Source organism: Rana temporaria, chromosome 3 (genome assembly GCF_905171775.1).
Source record: "Rana temporaria chromosome 3, aRanTem1.1, whole genome shotgun sequence".
Lineage (NCBI taxonomy): Eukaryota > Metazoa > Chordata > Amphibia > Anura > Ranidae > Rana > Rana temporaria.
In genome coordinates, this window is record NC_053491.1 from 494,229,018 (window position 1) to 494,236,662 (window position 7,645).

At 43.7% G+C, this 7,645-nt stretch overlaps 1 long non-coding RNA gene across 1 annotated transcript; it reads left to right on the forward strand.

Moving 5' to 3' along the window:
- The first annotated feature begins 5,678 nt into the window (after positions 1-5,678).
- On the forward strand, positions 5,679-6,155 carry LOC120933843. The gene is made up of 3 exons (XR_005748133.1): positions 5,679-5,868; positions 5,969-6,040; positions 6,138-6,155. It is a non-coding gene; the product is annotated as an uncharacterized LOC120933843 (long non-coding RNA).
- The last annotated feature ends 1,490 nt before the right edge of the window (positions 6,156-7,645 follow it).

Sequence of the window (7,645 nt, forward strand, 5' to 3'; positions counted from 1 at the left end):
CACTTCTTTAACCCGGGCGTAGCTATGGATATCCTGATCTGGCACGGTCTGGAAAGCATCAGAAGCTTTGCCTGACAGTTTGCCTGACAATATTGAAACCCACTCTCCTCTAGCTATTCGGTGCAGGTTACATTGTCGCTCAAAGTCTGCCAGGTAGTTATCAATCTCACAGTCCTTTTCATCAAAAGCTTTAAAAGCGCTAAACGGAATCTTCCTTGCGTCTGCTGTGCTGTACTCACTGTTCGGAGAAGGTGCGGCTGCTTGTTGGACTGCTGCCAGTTTTAACTGTAGCTCTGCGTCTCTTATTTGTTTATCCTTCTGTAGTTCTGCGTCTCGTATTTCTTTAGCCTTCTGTAGTTCTGCGTCTCGTATTTCTTTAGCCTTCTGTAGTTCTGCGTTTACTAACATGTCCATCACTTTCAGCACCACATCCGGCGTTGGGTTCGGGCCGAACCACGCTAGCTTCTCTCTCATTAGCTTGTTGGTTGGTGACTCCTCCTGAATCACTGGTGTCTCCATCTCTTGTACCGCTGGTGTTGCTGCAATCACGTCCTCCTGGTCTATCTCCATTGATTCTGCTATGATGACCCACTTGGTTTTGTTGCTAGCAATCCTTCCACGAACTTCCAGTAGTTCTTTCAGTGTATTTCTTTTAAGCAGGGTGTAGCAGCCTTCCATTCACTGTTCCCAGTGTCTGCTTGGAATCCTGGTGTAAGGGAGAGTAGAAGGGAAGATCCCGCTGCTGCCAACCAATTTGTGACGGTATCGGTATGATATCCCCGTCAAGCATTCCCTCCTCTCCATACAAGAACATCACAGGATCATCCATACATGAGTCAAGACTGAAGGCTGGAACCAAGACTGATTTATTGGCAGCTTGCTGCTGGTTATAAATACAGTTTTACAAGCTAAATCCTTAATCAAGGAACAATGGGAGCTCCACCCCCTTTTCACCCACTCTGGAGTTCTCATACAGAATATAGCCAGACAATTCGGAGCCGACCTGAGACACATTTTCTTTAGATAAGGACATCAGCGGAGTTAATTACTAGGTGTAACAGCCTGACCACAATGAAGCAATCAGAATAATTAACATGAGCCACTTATCTAATCATTGTAAACAGTAAGGCCGGTCTCCTTCCCACACACAATACATCAATTACCATTTGAACTAGGGAGCTGGCTGAGGAAGGGTCATTAACATATCAATCAGCCTGTAACACATGAACCCTTTTTACCTCTAACACACACAATATCTCTAAAACAAGCAGGGAGAATTACATGCTTCACAATTAGAAAGCTGGTAACTTGAAAGATTGATAATATCCAGACCTGTGTTGAACGCAGCGTGATCAAAGGATTCGTTTGGTGAGTTTACGTGCCTTGCGATGTTGGAAGGACTTGGGGAAAAAAAACCATATCAGTGGTTTCAGTAATTGTTGGTCTTCGTCCTTCATGAGTTAATTGTGTATTCAATTGTTGTGAAGCCGAGAACACCGGAAACAAGCCGGTGGTCTGGGCTTGACAATTGCTTTGTTTATTGGATCTCTCACTAATAATAGGAGCATTAAAAGGATCCTGACTCTTGGACTAGTCGTTTTTTAGTGGTATTGTCGTCCTTGTCAGATAAGGCTCGTTTGGGTTTTGTACTCCTGTTCCTTGAAGAATTTACTGGGGGGGCATTGCTAGAGGCATTAGATGAGGTTTTTTGACCCTTTTTGGGGATGAAAGTAGAACCTCCCCTAAAAGAGTTTTGTTGAAGATTAGATCTGGGAAGGTTGAAAAAGACATTGATGATATTTACACCAAGCTCCTACCCTTTTTGGCTCTCCCCGCTTTTAAAGAGCACGAAACCAAAATTAAGGGACGTCTAGATGTAATTACTGCTGAAACCCTATATAAGAAAGACAACAAATTTTGGAGGGACAAACGATCCTTCCAAGAGGGTAAAGCCTATAAATGGCAAACAGGCTATTCTATTCAACAAAACTCTTTTAGGGGAGGTTCTACTTTCATCCCCAAAAAGGGTCAAAAAACCTCATCTAATGCCTCTAACAATGCCCCCCCAGTAAATTCTTCAAGGAACAGGAGTACAAAACCCAAACGAGCCTTATCTGACAAGGACGACAATACCACTAAAAAACGGCTAGTCCAAGAGTCAGGATCTATTAATGCTCCTATTATTAGTGAGAGATCCAATAAACAAAGCAATTGTCAAGCCCAGACCACCGGCTTGTTTCCGGTGTTCTCGGCTTCACAACAATTGAATACACAATTAACTCATGAAGGACTAAGACCAACAATTACTGAAACCACTGATATGGGTTTTTTACCCCAAGTCCTTCCAACATCGCAAGGCACGTAAACTCACCAAACAAATCCTTTGATCACGCTGCGTTCAACACAGGTCTGGATATTATCAATCTTTCAAGTTACCATCTTTCTAATGATGAGAGGACCCTATTGACGAGAGGTTTAACCTTCTGCCCCCAGGCACCCTTAGATACCTTTGAGCTTACAAAGGATATTCATCTGTTTGCCAGGAAACTGCTTCTTAAGAGCCTATACTCCAAACCAAAAAAAGAAATCTCCTATGCTAGTATTCAACAACACAAAGATGATATTGATCTACTTTTATTGTTATGTGATGAGGTGGACCTGGTAGATTCCAGTGGCCTATCGGATCTAGAAGATCTTATGTCCGAATTTACTCCAACTATACCATCTGAACCACCACGTAACATATTAAAAAATAAATCCGATAAGTTCCCCCCCCCTACAAATGAATTCCAATCTAGCTGCCTTTGTGGCTCTCACTACGGCTGAGATTAAGAAATTACACAAATCCCGGAATGCTGGACGTATGACTTACCAACCTAATGAGGCACTTGAAAAATTAAAAGAATGTCACCAGCTTACTATTAAGCCTTCTGACAAAGGAGGGAACATTGTGATTCAAACCAATGATCAGTACAAGAGTATGTGTCTAAAGATCCTTTCCAACAAGGATTGGTACACTCCCATCGCAAAATCTACTATCATCAAATACGAAATCGAGTTTTATGCTCTGGTGGATGGGGCGTTCTCTCAAGGCGCAATTAATCAAGACACGTGGGAATTTATACGCATTAAATACCCTAAAATTCCAACATTTTACTGTCTACCCAAGGTCCATAAGGACATTGTCAACCCACCAGGGCGACCCATTGTATCTGGCAATGGCGCGCTAACTGAGAATCTCAGTATGTGGGTTGATTCCCACCTTAAACCCTTTGTACTGCACCTCCCATCTTACATAAAGGATACCATCCACCTCTTACAAAAAATCCAGCATTTCAAAGTATCTCCAGGAGCACTACTGGTAGCGATCGATGTGGAGGCTCTTTATAGCTCAATCCCACATTCCTTGGGATTATCTGCTATAAAGAACATTCTCCTCCCAATTTTCCGGGGAGATCGCAGGCTTGGGGAATTTCTTATCATGTCACTGGAATTTATACTTTATCATGGCGTTTTTTCTTTTGATGGCTCCCACTTCCTCCAGGTGCAGGGGGTTGCGATGGGGACTTCGTGTGCCCCATCGTATGCCAACCTGTACCTGGGGGAGTGGGAGAAGCTATTTTTGACTAGTACCCCTGTACAACCCTTCATTCATCTTGTATCTGGATGGTACCGATACATAGATGATGTTCTTATGATCTGGGAGGGTTCCATTCCAGAGCTCGAGCTGTTCATGACCATCATGAACTGTAATGATTTCAACCTCAAATTCACTATGAATTTTAGTAGCTCTCGAATCGCTTTTCTTGATGACACCCTGCTAAAGAGCCCTGATGGGACCATGTCAACGGGGCTCTACAGAAAACCCACAGCGGGTAACACCATATTACACGCCACCAGTGCCCACCCCTCTTCATTAATAAAATCAATACCATATAGCCAATACCTGCGCCTTAAGCGAAATTGTTCGACGCAAGAAGATTTTCTTCTAGAGGCGGCAGGACTAAGAGATAGGCTACTACTTAGAGGCTATTCTAAGAAAAATTTAAAAAGATCTTTCCAACGTGCCAACGGGCATCTACGGCCACTCCTTTTGACTCAGAAAGAAAAGAAGTCCTCTGACAACAATGAGGCTGTTAGGATAATTACCAAATACCACACCCAGCATCAAGTAACCAGAAATATTTTGAAACGATTTTGGCACTTGCTTTTGATCGATCCCCAATTGGGACCGTTCGTATCAAAGGAACCTGCGATTACATATCGCCGAGCCCAATCACTTAGGGACCATCTCGTGACTAGCGAGTACAAAGGTACCTTCAGGTGTGACCCATGCAAGAGGAAAGGCACCTTCACTTGTGGAGGGTGCTCTATTTGCCGTTATATTAATTCCAATCGGCAAATTGTTCTACCTAATGGCCAATTTTACAAACCCAGACACTACGCCAATTGCAAAACCTTTGGCGTAGTGTATTTGCTAACTTGCCATTGCAAGAGGTTTTATGTGGGCAAGACCAAACTACCCTTTCACAAACGGGCATCCCGTCACCTGCATGCCATGCGCACGGCCAATCCTGATCTACCCCTCGGGCGTCATATCCTGACTGAACACGATGGACACTTTCTTGGGGTCAAATTTTTGATCCTTGACAGAGTCCATCCTAACCCCAGAGGGGGGGATTGGAACAAAGTCCTGTTACAACTCGAAACCCGTTGGATCGCGGAGCTAGAGGCCAACCACCCTCCGGGTCTTAACGAGCAGATTAGCTTTAGACCCTTTTTGGAGGGCTTTTCATCTGGGGGGTGTGAGAAAGATTGATACGAGACTGTGTTGTTTGGTGTTTTTGCTTCTTTGTATTTTGCATTCCATGTTTCTTGTTAATTTGATCTTTTTGTTTTCATCATTGTACTCATATTAATGACCTATATATTCATTATCATGTCCCTGTATCCCCTGCGCACTCCCATTTTTAGGGACTTCCCACAGGCCCAGAATTGGTGTCCGTGCGATGTTTGTTTCGCTATATATAGCTGGGCGCACGTAAGCCGTCCCCCTTTTGAGGGACGGCTTTCCCAGACCTGGTCCCCCCGCACCTTTTAGGTGTCATTTGACCAAGGGTCTATACCTGCGCCCATAACAGGGATTTGGAAATTGCAGGGGTTTTATTTATTTTTCCCCTGGGTTTCCTATATGTCCCTGGATCTCTTTTTGTCCATATATCTACTAACCAAATATGTTTAATTAATTGCTGTGTGTCTTTGGCCTGCTATACATAGAACAATGCCCTTTTGCATATCCAAATGGTTCTGTCTAAAGTTTCATTTTTCCATTATATACTCTATGCTTGGTGTTCTTCCCAGCAGTTTTTACTTTTCAGTCGTTTTTGCAATCAACAATTACTTTTTAGTATAACGTTTTCTGCTGACACTTTTTCTGCAGCTCTCATCTCTGCACTGCCCCTTTCCTCTACATCAGCCTATTCCCATCCAACGTCCTGTTCTACCTTCACTTCCGTGTCAGGTGAGTGATTGTCACCTGGCAGCTTCTCTCTGCTTTCCTTCGATGCTACGACGTATCACACGTCGTGACTCCGCCCTTCAGGGCGGCGCTGTGGGGTCCCGATTGTGTGATTGGCGTCCCTCCGCCCCGCCCCTTTTTCATGACGCAATCGCGTTTGTCTATCACCATCCCCTTTACTACAGCTGGCCTATCATGTCCTGCCTGATCTTTTTGATCACGCCCACCACACCAATGCCCGCCTTCCTGCTTCCCTATAAAAACGTCCTGCCGCCCAGCAATGTCAGACACTGCTGGACGGCAGTGGTACCAGCGGCACGTCCTTGGGCCATACTGAGTGCCTATTCCATGTACGCAACCTTTTACTCTGGACCTCTTCATTTTTGCATTTGTGTTTTTTTCTTTCCCTATTTAATGCCTGCTTCTATTTGCCATCCATTGTATTCACAGGCTGGAGCTCTGCTAGCTCTCTACTGACACCTTTGGCCAAATAAAATATTGACACACTTCTGCAAACCTCAGGTATGCAGTTATTTATATAATTTTTGATACATCTTTTTGTAAATGGTTTAGTATTTAATTACATTCATACTTATCCTGTCCCCTTTTTTATGGACAGGTTTTTTATATTATTACATGTTACCTTGGGACTATAAGGGCCTGAGATCTTGCTATACGCGATTCTGCACCGCCGGCTTCCTTCCTCTTAATTCCATCTAGAGGAGTCTTCTGCGTCCTGACAGTGGTGTCCTTTTTCTGGGGTGTGCAGGGTTGATTAAGCGCTGTGAGTGGTATGTGTTTTTATCTGCACCTTTTGATGTATTTATTGCCATTTTTCTATTTTGTAACACTTGTAATATATATGTATTCTTTTCTGTTTTTTAGAAAAGTGGTTCTTATATCTGTTGACTACATATACTTCGGCCCCTGATGAAGGGTAATCCGAAACGCGTAGGGCCGTGTATGTCTTCATGGACTTTGCTTTTCAATGACACCCATTTATGTATTGTTTTTAAACAATTTTGTGTGATATATGTGTATAATTTTCATTTTTGCATATTAAAATACCCAATTTTTTGATTACTGTGACTACTATATATTTTCGTTGCCCTTAAAGCCCCATTTAGGGGGTCTCTCCATATTTTCCTGATGTAAGGAGGGGATCTCTGGGGACCCTGATGTAAGGACGGGCTCTCTGGGGACCCTGATGTAAGGAGGGGATCTCTGGGGACACTAATGTAAGGAGGGGATCTCTGGGGACACTAATGTAAGGAGGGGATCTCTGGGGACACTAATGTAAGGAGGGGATCTCTGGGGATCCTAATGTAAGGAGTGGATCTCTGGGGATCCTAATGTAAGGAGGGGATCTCTGGGGATCCTAATGTAGGGAGGGAATCCGATTGCTTCTCGGGGATCAGGAAGGAATTTTTTCCCCTACTGTAGCAAATTGGATCTCATGCTCTTCTGGGGGTTTTTTTGCCTTTCTCTGGATCAACTGTGGGTATGGAGTTGGGTGTATGGGATTGTACTGTGTTTTTTATTTTGTTTCTTTTTTTTTGTGGTTGAACTGGATGGACTTGTGTCTTTTTTCAACCTAACTATGTAACTATGTAGCCGTCGGTGTCCCGCGATCGGTCCCCGGAGCTGAAGAACGGGGAGAGGTGAGTGCAAACACACCTTCCCCGTTCTTCACTGTGGCAGTGACACCGATCGTCTGTTCCCTGATATAGGGAACAATGATCAGTGACGTCACACCCCTACATCCACACCCCCCTACAGTAAGAATTACTCCCTTAGGGCACACTTAACCCCTTAGCGCCCCCTAGTGATTAACCCCCTTCACTACCATTGTCATTTTCACAGTAAGCAGTGCATTTTTATAGCACTTTTCACTGTGAAAATGACAATGGTCCCAAAAATGTGTCAAAAGAGTCCGAAGTGTCCGCCATAATGTCACAGACACGGAAAAAAAAAAATCGCAGATCGCCGCCGTGTCACAGTCACGAAAAAAAATAAATAAATAAATAAATCGCAGATCGCCGCCCAAATGTCCCAAAACTACCCCCTATTTTGTAAACGCTATACATTTTGTCCAAACCAATTGATAAACGCTTTTAAGCGATTTTT